Here is a 15717-nt window from a genome sequence, read left to right as displayed (position 1 = left end):
AAGACCTAAAATGTTCTCAACATGAAATATAGCAGCATACCAAAAACGTGAGCGGGCAAGACATTTAAAATCACCTAAAAAAATCATTATTAAACAGGAACCAGGTTTCGGATTTAACAAATTCTTACCATTTGTCTATTCCTCATCAGCCTGATTTGTAATGAAGTAGCAATTTTCAGAATCGTATACATAGTTGCCCACCGCCATGTGTGCGCGTGCATATGGTTTTGCTAATTACAGCTTAATGGTAAAGTTCAAAAGTCTTCGTTTTGGCGCGCTAATTCCAGGAATATATCCGCAGAAACTATTTACTGCGTCGAATATATTCAGAATGAGAACATGAGTAATGGGTAAATATTAATATAATATCTGGTAATTAGTCATATATTAATATATTAATTAAGATCGATTAATTATTATCGATTAATTATCATCGATTAATTATCATCGATGGCCCCCTGATAATTAATCGATATTAATTAATATATTAATATATGACTAATTACCAGATCTTATAATAATATTTATGTATATATGTATATATGTATGTATGTGTGTGGGGGTGACATGTATTATGTACATAACGGCTGTAACTCCATTTCCAGCAATGAGTGTTCTCTTAAGGCCGCCTGAATCGAGTTTTTCAGTCTTGTTCCGTTGATGAGGAGAACCGGTGAGGTGAGCAGTGAGAGGGGTGATGTGAGAGGACGTAGGATCACCTTGGGCCCCTTTACATCGTGGTGTTCGCGGTGTTTGGACGTGTATGGACGTAGAATCTAGAGGGAATTTGCCGTTAGGTTCTGTCCAGAGGTTAGACGAGTAGGACGCCTTCGGATATAACGGAGCTGGAATGTTGTCGCCCTCAAGAGAACTTGAAGAAAATGTAAAGTTACCTTCTAGAGTTATGCTGACTCATAAGCGTCGGTTTCCTGGTTCTATGGTATATATATTAACCAGCAGTCTGTAGCGAGCTTACTCATATTTGCCAGCTGAATTGACTGGAGCAACGTGGAATGTAATCTTTTGCTCAAGAACACAACACGTTACCCGGTTCGGGAATCGAGACCGCACTCTTACGGTGAAGAGTCCAACACCCTATCCACTAATGCACGTGCCTCCACAAGAGAACCTGCAAGGTAGGTGAATCTCACTTCGTTCCTCATACTACACTTGCTTTGAACTTATACATTTTGCACAATTATACATGTAGAAATCATTACACCTATTGAAACAAGTTTTCAAAGTTTTACTACACACACAGACACATGCCTTTATTCCAAGATAGAATTTTTCATTGAGTGTCTTTACATAATTCGGCTACGGCCAACCAGAGTATGGAGCACACAAAAATTAATAATCAACAAGCGTCAGAAATTTTTTTTTTTTTAATTGAGGTGAACTCTTTCACAGATACATTTATCCCAAAACATCTAGATTTGGATGCAAATAAAGATGTTACATCACAGTTTTCTTTGATGTGAAGCGATGCCTGAACAAAGACTAAAAGTGTCCTACCCACAGCTGTTGGATGGCCGTTGGCACTACTAAGTTAATCAATCCTTTGGTAGGTTCTGTTTTCCTCCTTCAGACTGTGGTGACATGACACCAGTAGCACTATTAATATAATATAATATAATATAATATAATATATATATATATATATATATATATATATATATATACTCCACTTGTAATGGTGAAAATCGGAACTCACACAGAAAATTCTTTGTAATGAAACCACCAAATAAGCAATTTATATAAGCCTGCTCGATCTCTATAATACTAATTTAATATTATTGTTACAATTATTGCCATAGTTATAGCAGTTGTACTGTATTTTGTGCAGGGAATCAGCAGAAAATTTACTCTTAAAATTTAGAACCTTTTATTAAAGTATGTTATTACATTTTATTCTTCTTTTAACCTTCCTTTGTTTCGTGCTCTGAAGCGTAATAAGTTTACGCTGACCATCATCAATGATAATATGATCTGTATGAATGTCATCCAATTTAACCAAAATGTTCATGATATCTCAAATACTGAATTCAAATTTTAGCACAAGGCCAGCAATTTCAGGGAAGGTATAAGTCGATTATATAGACCCCACCAGTCCTCAACTGGTACGTATTTTATTCATCACGACAAGATAAAATATAAAGACGATCACGAGGGAATTTAAACTCAGATCGTAAAGACGGACGAAATGCCGCTAAGCATTTTACTCGGCGTGCTAACGATTCTGCCAGCTCGCCACTTTGGGTGATATTTCAAATATCAACTCAAAATACATTTGTTGCGTACATGAAGATTCTGTATTCTTTTAGCATTGTTCTATTTTTGTTTCGAATCAAAAATCTGCATGTATACATTTTCCTGTATATTGTGTTTTAACTTACTGCATTTTGAAATTAATTTGATGTAACTAAGTAATTATCTTACCATTTTTCCAGGAATCATTCGGGAGAGAACGTTAGAAAATCTTTTCTAGATACCTAAGCGAGAACACCTTGTAAACATAAAGAAAAGATGCATGACGAACACGTGTCTAATATCATTAATGCACCTTACTTTCTACAGGTTTTTGTAGAATACATTTGAAGCACTAATGTATTTTTTCTTTTATTTGACAGATTTCAGGAAATAAAATAGGTAGAAGATAAAAAATCGTTATCAAAAATTTGAATATTGTAATTTCCCGAACACCGCGATATCACATGCTTTGAATATTCGTGATCTCCATTTTATGAAATATTCATTTATATATAATGTATGGATTGTGTATGGCTTCCATATAGAGTAATATTATTATAGGAATATGACAAAATCATTCACTGATTGTAAGTATATTATCTCGTAATAAATTCTATTCATGGAGCCAAGCAGAAATTAATCCATATTGACGACATATATCAGGTTGAGAAAAAAGTAAGCAACGTTTTGAACCATGAAGAATTTGTACCGGATTTTTGCAGGGCTTTGGATCTTTAAGCATTTTTTTCAAAATTGATTGATAATACAGACATTGACTTGCCCAAATGCATCAATAAATTAACATTGATATTTTTCACCGTTGTAAAAATCAACTGAAATGGAACTGTCAAAGCGCGATATTCGATTAATTTTGCTATTCAACTTCAAAAAACGACGTAAAGCAGCTGAGACTGCTCGCGATATGAACGAGACGTTTGGTGGAGGAAATGATCAGTGAGTGGTCAACTCAAAAATGGCTTAAACGATTTCCAAGTGGAGACCTGGGCCCTGAAGATTGTGAGCATAGTGGACGCCCATCTATCATCGATAACGAAGCATCGAAAATCTTCCTTAAACCCTAGCTCTTGAAAAGAAAAAGGTTATGGTAACTGTTTGGTGGTGTACTGCTGGACGCATCAACTATAACTTCTTAGAAGCCGGAATGACAATCCTCGACCACACGTTTCCCTAATGACGCTCCAAAAGTTGAGGGAATTTGGCTACGAAGTTCTACCCCATCCAGCTTATTACCTAGATCTTTCTCCTCCCGACAACCACTTTCCAAGCACTTTGATGGTTTCTTGCGAGCTAAGGAGATCAAAAAGCAAACCGATGCTGAAAGTGCGTTCAAAGTGTTCATCAGCTCCAGAACTCTAGATCTTTAGCAAACTTATAATTCGTTGGAAAAAATATGTTGATTGTAATGATACATACTATGATGAATAAAATTTCCGCAGTGTTGAAATATATTGTGATCAATTTCATGTACCAAAACGTTACGTACTTTTTACTCAGTCGAATATAATAAAATTAATTCATTAAGGCATAAGTTATTCGTGTGTCACTAACTTGACATCAAGTTGGTTGATTATAGAAAAAGGAGGCATAGTGACACAAATGTTCTAACTGCAGCTTTCCGACATCTTTTATGCTGTGATAGTAAATGAATATTGAAATTATCCAACTTTCCCTATCGTTTTCCGAAGATATTGGGATGCTATCTCAAGATATAAAGATATGGCTGTCATTTCTAGCCGTTAGAACTTCTATGTTGTAGCATCCACGTGAAAGCTTCCGTTGTTATCGTACGTGTCTTATAATCCAAGTTAATATTGTGATGCACTCAGTTGAATAAGTTGACATAAACTTAAAAGCACCCCAATAGATTCTTCAATATCTCAAACTACTTTATTTTTAATCCTATTATGACGCTGAAATGAACAGGAATGATAGCGGAATTCAGCCAAATATTTACTTCTCTCACTTTCTTTGGAAATAACACCTTTTGCCAACTCCAAATCGAGCAGAAACTAGAAATGTAGAAATCTTTGCCAGATACCTTGCAGTTTCTAAGCTCGTGATTATTTGACATTTGAATTCAAACCTTATTGACTATTTGACATTACTCGTCATCATTTCTGGATCAATAATATAAGTGAGGTTGGAACTATTTATGTATTTATGAAAAATTTCTATTTCCAATCCCTTTTATTTAGGCTTCAGTACACTATTGTTCAATATAAATGCGTTTCATGTATAAAAGAACGGTTATAGGTGACCGATGCTGTACGAGTATATATATTATTTGCAAAATTTCTTGGTGCTTTCTTGAGCATCTTCCTGATTGGCAGTATGACGTTAGTGTGTAAATTTGATATTTTGGTTTTTATTTACTCATACGCTAAGCAAATCGTAATATTAATATGGGTGTGATGTTATATATATTTTGCGGAGAAATTATCGGTATAAAGTAAGAATTTGATTAATATTTCTCCCTTAACATTGATTTCTAGCATAGACAATACATCATCCACAGAAGAATGAAAATTAAAACAGTTTTAAGAGGGATTGGATTCAGAACACAAAGGGAGATAACTACCTTAAAGTATTTTGTACACCTATCTAAAAAGTATACCGACTCAGGCCCATTTTTCTTAATACAACCAGGTTGTTTAAAAGAATAAGGTAAAAGAAACGACATAATTCCAAACTAAATAATTGCAGTTTTTGTTTAAGTTGAAGTTCTAGTCTAAGCATAAACTCATACGTGGAAAACTAGCAAATTTTGCCACTCATACATTAATTCGCTTTCTATAATTGTTCCTTATGGATATTTGGATCTAAACGTACCAGTGATAATTATTACAAGGTAATGTGAAGCGTTTCAGGTTCATAAATTCACCTGTTCACACTTATATAGTGTGCAAAATTTGATTGTTTCTGAGGAATGCAAATTACTCCTCACATTAACGGTTTTGTGATGTCACGACACTAATATTCACAGCCATGGATAACAGCAATTATGTCATGTTGTTATAGCTGATAGGGGGGGGGGGGCAAAACACATGTATGTTAAAATTGGGAAATGATAGTTTCTCTTCATCAAAACTCTCATCTAGGGGTCAGTCTGCGTTTAGTAAATCTTCGGACTAAGTCATTTACGTCATCTGAAATTTTGTTTGTCTCTAATAAACTCGAAAATCAATCAAAATTCATATTAATTTTAAGTACTTCTGTTTTGCAAAAAGCTTTCTTTCGTAACGAAGTTATCTTCTAGATGTCCCACATTACATAAACTTTGATAAATGGCCTCCGGAAGAAAAATATAAATTATTTTATGCTTCAAATTCCTATTTACACTCCAAATTTATACTACAAATTTTATATTTAAGAAAGATTGCTTTGTATATCATTGTACGAATAGATATTTTTGTATATAATGTACGAATGGATATTTTTCTTCTACAGTTTAAACATAATGGATTACGAATTCTTGATAAAAATTCGAGTCAAAAATACCAAAGGAAAATATATATACATTCATAAAGAAAAGAGATCATCTTTTGAACAATGTTTTAAAACTAGGATGCATATTCTATAATTCTGCATATAGAGGTAATTCGTCTCTGTTATTGGTAGAATTGTCTAAGTTATTTCGTTTTTTAGTAAAAGTAGATATTGTGCAATGAAACAATATCTAGACAAATTATAAGAGATAGAAGCCTTAACAATGCGTGTATATAGAACAACCAAAATGATTTATAACTATATTTTATTATTCTCACAATATAACGCCGTAACTAAGAATTAGATGCAATGATTTCTGTTCATGTTTTCTTTTAATGTCCTGGTTCAATGCCGTTTCCCATTCCTTTTTAAATGGCGAAAGGCTATAGAGAATCATAAAATACAATCCTTTACTAGAAATTATCTATTCACATTACATTTAGAGCACCATGTATTGGAGGAAATTTTTATGTAATGTACCACATTATGCATTTTTAAAGAATTTTCTCATATGTCGAATAGAAAAAAAGATGATATTAGTAATATTAGTACTTATTAAGAAATTCATATTCCAAATCCAATGAAATTACCAGAGCATTCTTCACATTCAATTTTCTTAGTTAAATAACGAAGTGAATTGTTATTGATATATGTTGATTAATGCCATGCCGTAATAACTGCTAGTTTGGTCTCAATGGTTGTACATGATAGCTTATCAGTAGCTTGCTATAGGAAGAAAACTAGAATACTGAAAGTATAAACTATTTGATAATATAATGAAAATCATGAGCGTATTTACGAGATGATGAATTCCAAATAATGAAGGTAAACATCACTGAAAGGAAGAATTGGCTTCGAATTCCAATGTAACATGAAAGAAGAAACCACATAAATTGTAGCTTAGCAAAAGTATGTGGATGCACTATATGAAGACGAGATGCTCAAGAGTTACATGTAACTTTAAATGTACTTCATGCTATTATATTGATAATTAATTATCTTGGTGAAAAACTCAAATTTTGACGAATTACAAAGGACACTTAAATTCAGTTCACTATTTCACACAGAAACATAAAGTAAAACATCGCCTCAAAAATATATTTATAAATAATGAGCTTTAAGATATCAAGTGAGACGTTTGCAAATACATTTTCTCATACACTTCAACATTATTTGTGAAGAATTTCTTTTAAAGATTTGTGAATATATTTGAAGTATCACACAACGCCATTTTATGTTGCATGAATCGTATGAAGATGCATGTGCGAACCTACACAGAGACCTATGGGGAGTTAAAAGGCAGAAACAGAAAGAAGAGACATAAATAGCTATATCAGTCTTTCCAATACAACATAAGTAGACCATCAAAGTCGACATTGGACAAGGAAATATTCAACAAACGTGTCTCTCTCCGTCTCTTTCAGCGATTCATAAACAAAATATGGATTTAATAGAAATTGAAGTGCAAACTTCCATCTTATTTGCCGCATATGTAGCAAAGGACGTCATTGTGGCCGATAACTAAATTCTTCTCCATAACAGCAACGTGAGCTCCCATGAGTGTAGACAGTTTACGCACCCAATGGAAGATGATTAAACATGACTGATCATGCCAATGGTCTGAATGTAACTTTGAGAAGAAGTGCATTTGCTCTCTCAATTTTTAAAAGAAATAATTTGCTCTGTGAAAGGAAAATACCTATCCTGTGGAGTAAAACAGAGGATAATATTGAAGTAGCGTTCACAAGTCAAACAGATTAGCTCTCAAAATTCAGATATACATAACATAACCAACATCTTGAGGCATTTTAAATTATAAATTATCTCATTTTTACATCGCTTTTCTGCTTCCATTTCATAGAATATATCCATAGTTATATGCTGAAAATATTTTCATTATAGCAAACTTACAGCATAACTGGCTAATGTTTCTTATGAAAAATATAACAGGCTGGTTGTTTTCGTAGAACTGCTTTTCGAAAAGTAAGAACTAATTGCTACCGATGTTATGCAGTATTTGAAAAAGGTTCTTTTACCAAGCAAATCATGAATATTACGACTTAAAACGACATAAAAAAGCTAACTTTAAAAACTTCTACCGAAAATCTACATCTTCAAAACCCCATCACAAACATCATACTACATCGTTGTGGATGAAGAATAGAGACAGAATCAAGCCTTTTGACATTGAAATTCGATCTTACACAAATCTGCCTTTACTGGTACAGAATAGTTGAAAACCGTGGAATTTCATTGGGAAATTTATCATAAACCGTTCAATAACAATGATAAATAGAAAGGCTGAACTAAAGTCTAATTGCAAATATATCATAACGTTTTCGCCAACCTTCTGATGGGCAACAATCAAAAGATTGCTGACGTCACACTTTACAACAGGTGACTTCCACCACCTTGTCATCCAATTCAACAAGTTAAAAAGAAAAGCCTCTGAAGTTCGCTGTACCCCTAAATTCCTCAATACCAACGTGAAACCATGAGACAGTAATTACAAATACTAAACTATATGCGAGTATGTTTGGGTGTGTTTATGTATGTGTCTGCAGATAATCGATACTTCTTCCACAATATGCAAGGAAAAGCAGCTAGTTAATGACTTACTTCAAGAATTTGCAAACTTTAAAAAATTTAAGAAAGAAAATGCTTATTACAAAAATAATGCATGGTGCTTTTAGATCACTGCAATACAATCCTTCGCAGAAACATTCAGCTATCGCTGTCAAATTTTCCCTGGAGTTATAGACATCTCTTTCCAATACAGCTATTTTACCGTGGCATATGGTAATAGAATCTGTCATATTTGTCAGAACGCCTTCTACAAAATCGACCTACATTCACTCATCTCTGTCACTCTCTCTCTCTCTTTCTCTCTCTCACACACTCACACACTCTCTCTGTCTCTCTCTTACACACTCACACACTCTCTCTTTCTCTCTCTCACACACTCACACACTCTCTCTTTCTTTCAATATTTATGTTGTGCTTTTTATTTTCACCTTTCGAAATTTTCGTTAATGTACTTTGTAATAATTCAATCCCCATGTATTTTCTTCTATCAACTTATATTCACGATATTCCATTTTATATTTACTTTTGTATTCTTATTCGATTTTCCTTTTATTTTGTATGTGTTTGTTTTCCAGTTGATTTATACTGAACCAGCTTTATTAAAGAAATATTTCTTGAAAATGTATAATGCAGTAAGTATAATGTTAATATTGATTATTACTTTGGACCAGGGCTGCAGCTTATATTAACTGACTTTAGCGGTCATCTCTACTAATTTTTAACTCGTCCTCACGAAGAAGAAAGAAAAAGGTAGGGCCCAATATTTTTTGAACACAGAATTTCAGGGAACACGATTAAAATCAGTATTTTATCAATGGCTCTCTTCATTCTGCCATCAACGTCTTCGAATGTTATATTAAAATGCATTAAGGAAATTATTAGACATTATATTGTAGGCGTAAGGATGCAAATTCGCCAAATGTTATCATATTTGACATATTTACTAAAGTTAATATGGCGAAATCTATCATGACATAAAATTTATTCCATAGGCTGAAAATCTTGCACCTTTCTTTGCTTTCTCAGAATGTTACTACACCGATTAGACTTTACTGGCTATCTGTAATAAATGAAAAATTGGCTTCATTTTGTAGGCAGTCGGTTCGAAGTATATAGATATCGTAGCGAAACAAAGACTGTCACATCGAAAGCGTATTTCATCACAAATATTTCACTAAGCTAGAGTTCATGAATGTATGAAATATGTGTTATGATGGTCACGCAATCCCCATTGACATTGCAGTCAGTAGTGTTATAGGACAAACTCAGATGAAAATCGAATGAATGCCGTATTATCAGCTCGTGAATCAATTCGTCTGTCTCTTTGGTGAGGGCAAAATATATAAATACTTAATAACCACTTTTCGTCAAGATGGTATACCCTTTTATTGTTTATACTTATATTAACACGACTAATTTTACATATTTTTGCGCGATAGGAAGACTTTAGAGAACATTTGGGAGGGTACTTCTAATATACAAGTACGAATCTATTGATATATATGTCAAAATATGCAGAAGCTTTGGAGTATTGACAACTGCTCTATTTACTACTTATATGAAGATATATTATTGGGAAAGAAAATGCTTTTACATTCTGTTTTAAATTCTCCCACGTTCCGCGGGCGTAAAATTGATATACTATTCAAGTTTAGTTTCAAGAGTATCAGCTAAGGACAGAAACTTGCTGGTCTTGTGCCTAACTTAGAAACAATTATTATGAAGACTGTTTATAGTCTCAGCTCGAATCTCACCGATATCAATCTGCCTTTCATCTCAATGGGTTCGATGAAATATATAACATGAATCATGTACTGAAGTTTAAGTAATTAAGTATGCCTGTGCCCACAAAACTGCTGGCCTCGTGTCTTATTTAGTAGGAATAATGTATATACAATGCATAACATCCAAGCTAGGTTGATCGTAATCCACTATGTTGATATTTAGCAAACAAAATTGACTGAAATGTATGTCTGTTGCTCTTTTTAGATTCAAATCTGACTGAGCAGACTTATAATCATACACTTTCCAGTCGTGACCATCTTTGAATTTTTTTCCTCAGACAGTGTATCGACGAATATATTTATAGACATTTCGTTTTTTAAAGTCGATAGAATGTGAATTGAGGAAGATATTTACCGCTACTTAAATCATGCCGTGTATGTACGTAGAGGCAAAAGTTATAAGATGTTATAGACATAATCATAATTGAATACGTATGTGTGTGGCGTAATTTGAAATTTGAATGTTAGGAAATGAATCTAAACAGTGTCAAAACATTTAGCGCAGCGCTCATCTTTTTGACTAAGTGATCTCTGCCAAGAGTAGATACGTAAATAGCACTTACAACAGGAGTTATTATGTAACACCTTTTTCAGTGCGCTTTTTAACTAAAGATAAAAATATCTGCTATTGGTGTTGAAATGGACATAAAAGAAAGACACCTGCTTTCTGTTTATCAAAGAGAAACACGGAGAATAAGCAGAAAACTTGTGCAATTTTTAATTCCTTTAGATTCTTCTAAAAGAGTTTTGGTTATATACAGATAATAGTATCACATCTATTCAGTAACACCTAACTTCTTGGCGCTCTATCACTTTTTTCTTCAAATAACACTCTTGCAATCTGTCTACTTTATTCCTGTTTACTTAATATATATATATATCTTTCTCATATTGTCTACTATTTATTCCACTCTTTCCTTTTATCATTTGCTAGCTCGCGTTTTTCTTTATATTAATTTTCATAATTTTTTCAATTTTCTTCTCTATCCATCCACCCATCCATCTATCTATATATAAATATACGTTTCTGTATGTGTGAATGTGTGCGCGTATGTCTGTCAGTCGATCTATTCATGTTTCTATCGTTCTACTTATTTATATATACTTCCATATTTTTGTTTGTTGTTTCTTTCTAATTTCTATCCAGTTATCCTTTCACATTTCTGTTTCGTTTGCGTAGATGCACTATATAGATAGATAGATAACTACACTTTTTAAAAAACAACTATATTTGGTTTCAATAATGTCTCTCTGTCTCACTAACTATGCTGAATCTAACTTTCCCAAACTTTTCCACCTTTTGTTTTTCCTTTCTTAAACTTATCTTCTTTTACATCTTTCTTTCTTTCTTTCTTTCTTTCTTTCTTTCTATCTTTCTTTCTTTCTTTATTTCTTTCTTTCTCTCTCTCTCTCTCTCTTTCTCTCTCTCTCTCTCTCTCTCTCTCTCTCTATCTCTATCTCTCCCCTCTCTCCCTCTGAATCACATATAGCTATCGATGCATCATAAGTGATGTATACACAATAAAGATAGGCTAGTTACTGGTGTGGTTGTCGACAGATGGTATCTCTTATGAACTTGCTGTGTTAAAAAAAAAACCATACCGTTGTGTTATCTCAGGAAAAATACTGCAGTAGCTGGCCAATCGACAAAGTGTGTACTTTAAGCTGGATGCATTCAATATGATATTTTAACTAAATACTGTTTCAATTGCTAAATTGCGTATATCTCTCTAACTCTTACTCACTGGCTGTCGTTCTTCATTCAGCTCTCTTTTATTTCTCCAAGAATTTCTCAGAGATATCTTTACAAAGTTCAACATGATCCACATATGTGCACCTGTTCATAGTGAAAAATCAGTTGAGTTTATCGGTTGAGAAGATCTGAAAGCAATCGTTTATTGGTAATGATATATCATCTCCCTATATCTTTGACAGTCGTCTAATTCGAACATTCACTTACATAAGTTCCTGCTGCTGAGGTAGGACTGTCATTGCTTTCTGGCATATCGCTTATTGAACCGCAAATGTTCTGAAACAGAGGTGATTTGCAATCGATTGTATTTACTCTGAATATACTGATGTATATTTTCACTCAGTATAGTACATGATATTTATAAGGAATATAGCAAGGGAATTCCTGATATCCATGGCGTTTTACCCGGTTCTATTGATATCAGAAAAGTGAAATAACGTTGTATGAAACAGTGAGATATAACGATTAAGTAGGGCACTCAGCACACACAAAGGTTACATTTTTCGTCAAAAACGCTCACCTTTATTAGTTTGAAGGATATCATGAACACAAAAACCGCTGTAATATATTCTCTGGGCAACGAAGCATCTATTTAAGTTAGCGGTTCTCAGTATTTTTTAATTCGTGCAGCACTAGAGATCAAAAATCATATCTAGAACACATCATACAGAAGGTTAAAAAATGTTAGTGCACTTCGCATCTAAAGTTAAAAATAAACTGTTTAAAGTTAGAAATTTAGAAACAACAAAAAAAACTATTGCTTTCTTTGTTTTATTATTGTATTCTGTACAGCAAAATTACGAATGAAAAGCTTACGAGAAGCCCTTCGATCTTAAAGGTCGGTTAAGTTCCTACAAAATCGATTGAAAGGCACTGATGCACTTCTTTACTTAAATATTTTAAAAAAGCTCCAGCTGTTTACGTTGGAATAATAGCAACAACACGAATTCAACATTTTCTACACCACAACCCCTATGATTTAGTATGTTACGATGCTCATGAATGTCTCAAGATCTTTAGCGTTGGAGGTATCAATATGTTCAACATTATTTAATTTTTTCCCACATGATGTTCAGTAGCAAATTATTTGTAAAAACCATGTATTCAATTAGCGCAGGTGTATTTAGTAATCAGCAGGTGACGGATACAGCTTTCTGAAAAATTACATTACTAGTATTTATGTAATTGACTCCTTAATTAGTGAAGTTTATATTTGCTCCAGTGAAATTTGAACTTTAAACACAAAAGGAGTTGTGTTAATTTAATCCATTATAGTAATTTGCAACCAGCTAATATTTTTAGTGGTTGCTATGATTATAATTCTTGAAATATTTCAGGCAATTTTAAGATGAAATAACATCACATTAATTACTTTCGATATAACAATTTGGCACCAGGCTTATTCGCCTGCTTTCGTGACTAGAGAAAGATTTAAGAATTATAAATTATCAGTATTCTAGTAAGATCTTTGTCTTATTTTATGCATTCCATTTACTGTTTAAGTTTAAATGAAACAATAATTTGATAAAATTACGTAACCGAAGGAATTTCACATCTTCAAATCAAACTTGTGATATTTCAATTTTTAATTAGCAGCTTGAAGAAATATAATTAAATTTTTCTTGATTAAATTTCCATTTACAAATTTTAATCACATGATTATAATACTAGCCATAAGTTCAGAATTATGAAAGCAGAAAAGCAATAGATATTGGCCGTTCTATTGTTTCTAGTACTTCCCACATATTCAAATTTCTTCACTTCTAATGGCTTCATACATATGCACAAGGTTACATATATGTAGAGGAGAAGCGTCGTCTTCCAACAGCATTTAACGTTTACTTGAAGCAATGGTGCTGACAGTATGTCGTTGCTGTATTTGTTAGGGAAAGCAGCTAAATTTCCCTAATATCACATCACACTACTGTATTTCGAAAGCACGTGACGATCAATACAGATCTCGCCACACTAGAATGTGAGGACACTTATATTAGAGCGCTTATCATGATAGGCCTGCATGTTCGGAGGTTAACTGCTCGTAAACTTCAATTTGGATTACTCTATAGAAAGCTAGGCCTTATATGGTGGTGATTTAGTTAGAATGTTGAGAGACTGAAATGCATACGCAGAACCTTCTTGCTTGCTACTCTTTCAGTCGTTCCACAATCCTTTATACATACTTTTATTTACTTGTAGAGTTGAGATGAAGTTGCAGTGTCCATTGCTTCCCAGGCCCGCTCAGACTGATCCCAATGCTGTCATTAGAGATCTTCTTAAACCATTACAAGTCAATATTAAGGGAATGATGTGAGCAGAGAGGTTGTCGCAACCGATCGATTTTCTGCCTTGAAAGGACAAAACGTAAACGATAGGGTCGAGCCTGGACGATCGGATGCACCAAGCATCGTGTATCAAAAGGTTACGAGTGAGTTGTGATTGCCTGAGTAGGGGTGGCATGAATCTGAGGAGACCAAGACCATTATATGCCATTATAGTAGACAGAAAGAAGTGAAAGGAGACAGTGTTTCTGTGTCCCAAAGCGTCTCTGGGTGTAACTTTATACTGATAAGTCAAGTGGTTTTTCTCCGATTGTTGCCCAATATGTTAGTGTGCCTAGTAGAAGCGTTTGTCCAAGAAGTGCTTGATTTACCCAACTGAGGGACTCATCTAAATTTTGTAGAGCTTCAGTAATTGAGAGGGGATGATGTAACCACAGACTCTTAAGATAACTAATCTTCTGAATCCTATCCTAGCTGTTAAAGGACATGATGTTGCCAGGAGAGGTATTCGGTGGTAGCAAGCTTCAATAGTTGAAAAGATCGAGTGCACTCTAGCTGAGTGTTTGGTTCGTTTACTTGTGGTGGGTGTAGTTCTTATTCGTAGAAAGATGCTTTTAAACTCTTCTGCTTATAGTATTGTTACGGATTTCAATTCTGGTGACTAAGTTGCGGGAGGATAATGCATCGGAATTGAGAGCAGAGCGGAATCTATGGAACAGAAAGTTTTCCAGACAAACAGAACAATCCAGAAATATTTAGGTTTCTGGTATATTCGATTTCTTTTACTACAACAATTCACTTTATTCAAACTTTCAAATACGGCGACAGCGACATTTAAATGCAGAACATAAAGCGATGTAAATATACACTGCAAGATAATACTCCGGTACTCAAATGATTCTGAAAATTAACCATTCTTCGATTGAATAAAATAACATATAAACAATATTCACAGCATTGCATTGAATAGTATATATTGACATCGAGTTCCTTTCATATACAAATGTAAATCTCAACTGAGGATCCCATTAAATTTTACATACACACTTACAGATTGCTATACATTTGAAGTGTTAATGATTACTTTCAGAGTTTTCTGTGTATGTTTGTGCTTGTGTATGCATCGGTGTGAGTTTGTGCGTGTATATAGGAATGTAACAGAAGAAAAAATATATGTTTAAAGCTATTAGGAGAAAGAAATACAGAAATCGAGTTAGTTCTTTCGATAACAAAGAAACTCCAGATTTACTTACTAATGGATATCTATATAAACGTCCATTAAGATTGATCCATGAAATGTGAAATTAAATTTGTAATGAAAAAAAATATATCAAAGGATGAAATTACAGAGCGAAAATCATTTCTAAAATCATTTCCTAAAGTATTTGTCACGTACATATAATACAGAAAGTTGTCACGCACACACGTACAGAAACGTATACACACACACGCACATACACATACACACAAACGCACGCGCAAACACACACAAACAAACGCACGCATGCACACACACACACACACACACACACACACACATATATAATAAAGTGCATGT

Source organism: Octopus bimaculoides, chromosome 1 (genome assembly GCF_001194135.2).
Source record: "Octopus bimaculoides isolate UCB-OBI-ISO-001 chromosome 1, ASM119413v2, whole genome shotgun sequence".
NCBI classification, from domain to species: Eukaryota; Metazoa; Mollusca; class Cephalopoda; order Octopoda; family Octopodidae; genus Octopus; species Octopus bimaculoides.
This window is presented reverse-complemented; position numbering follows the sequence as displayed.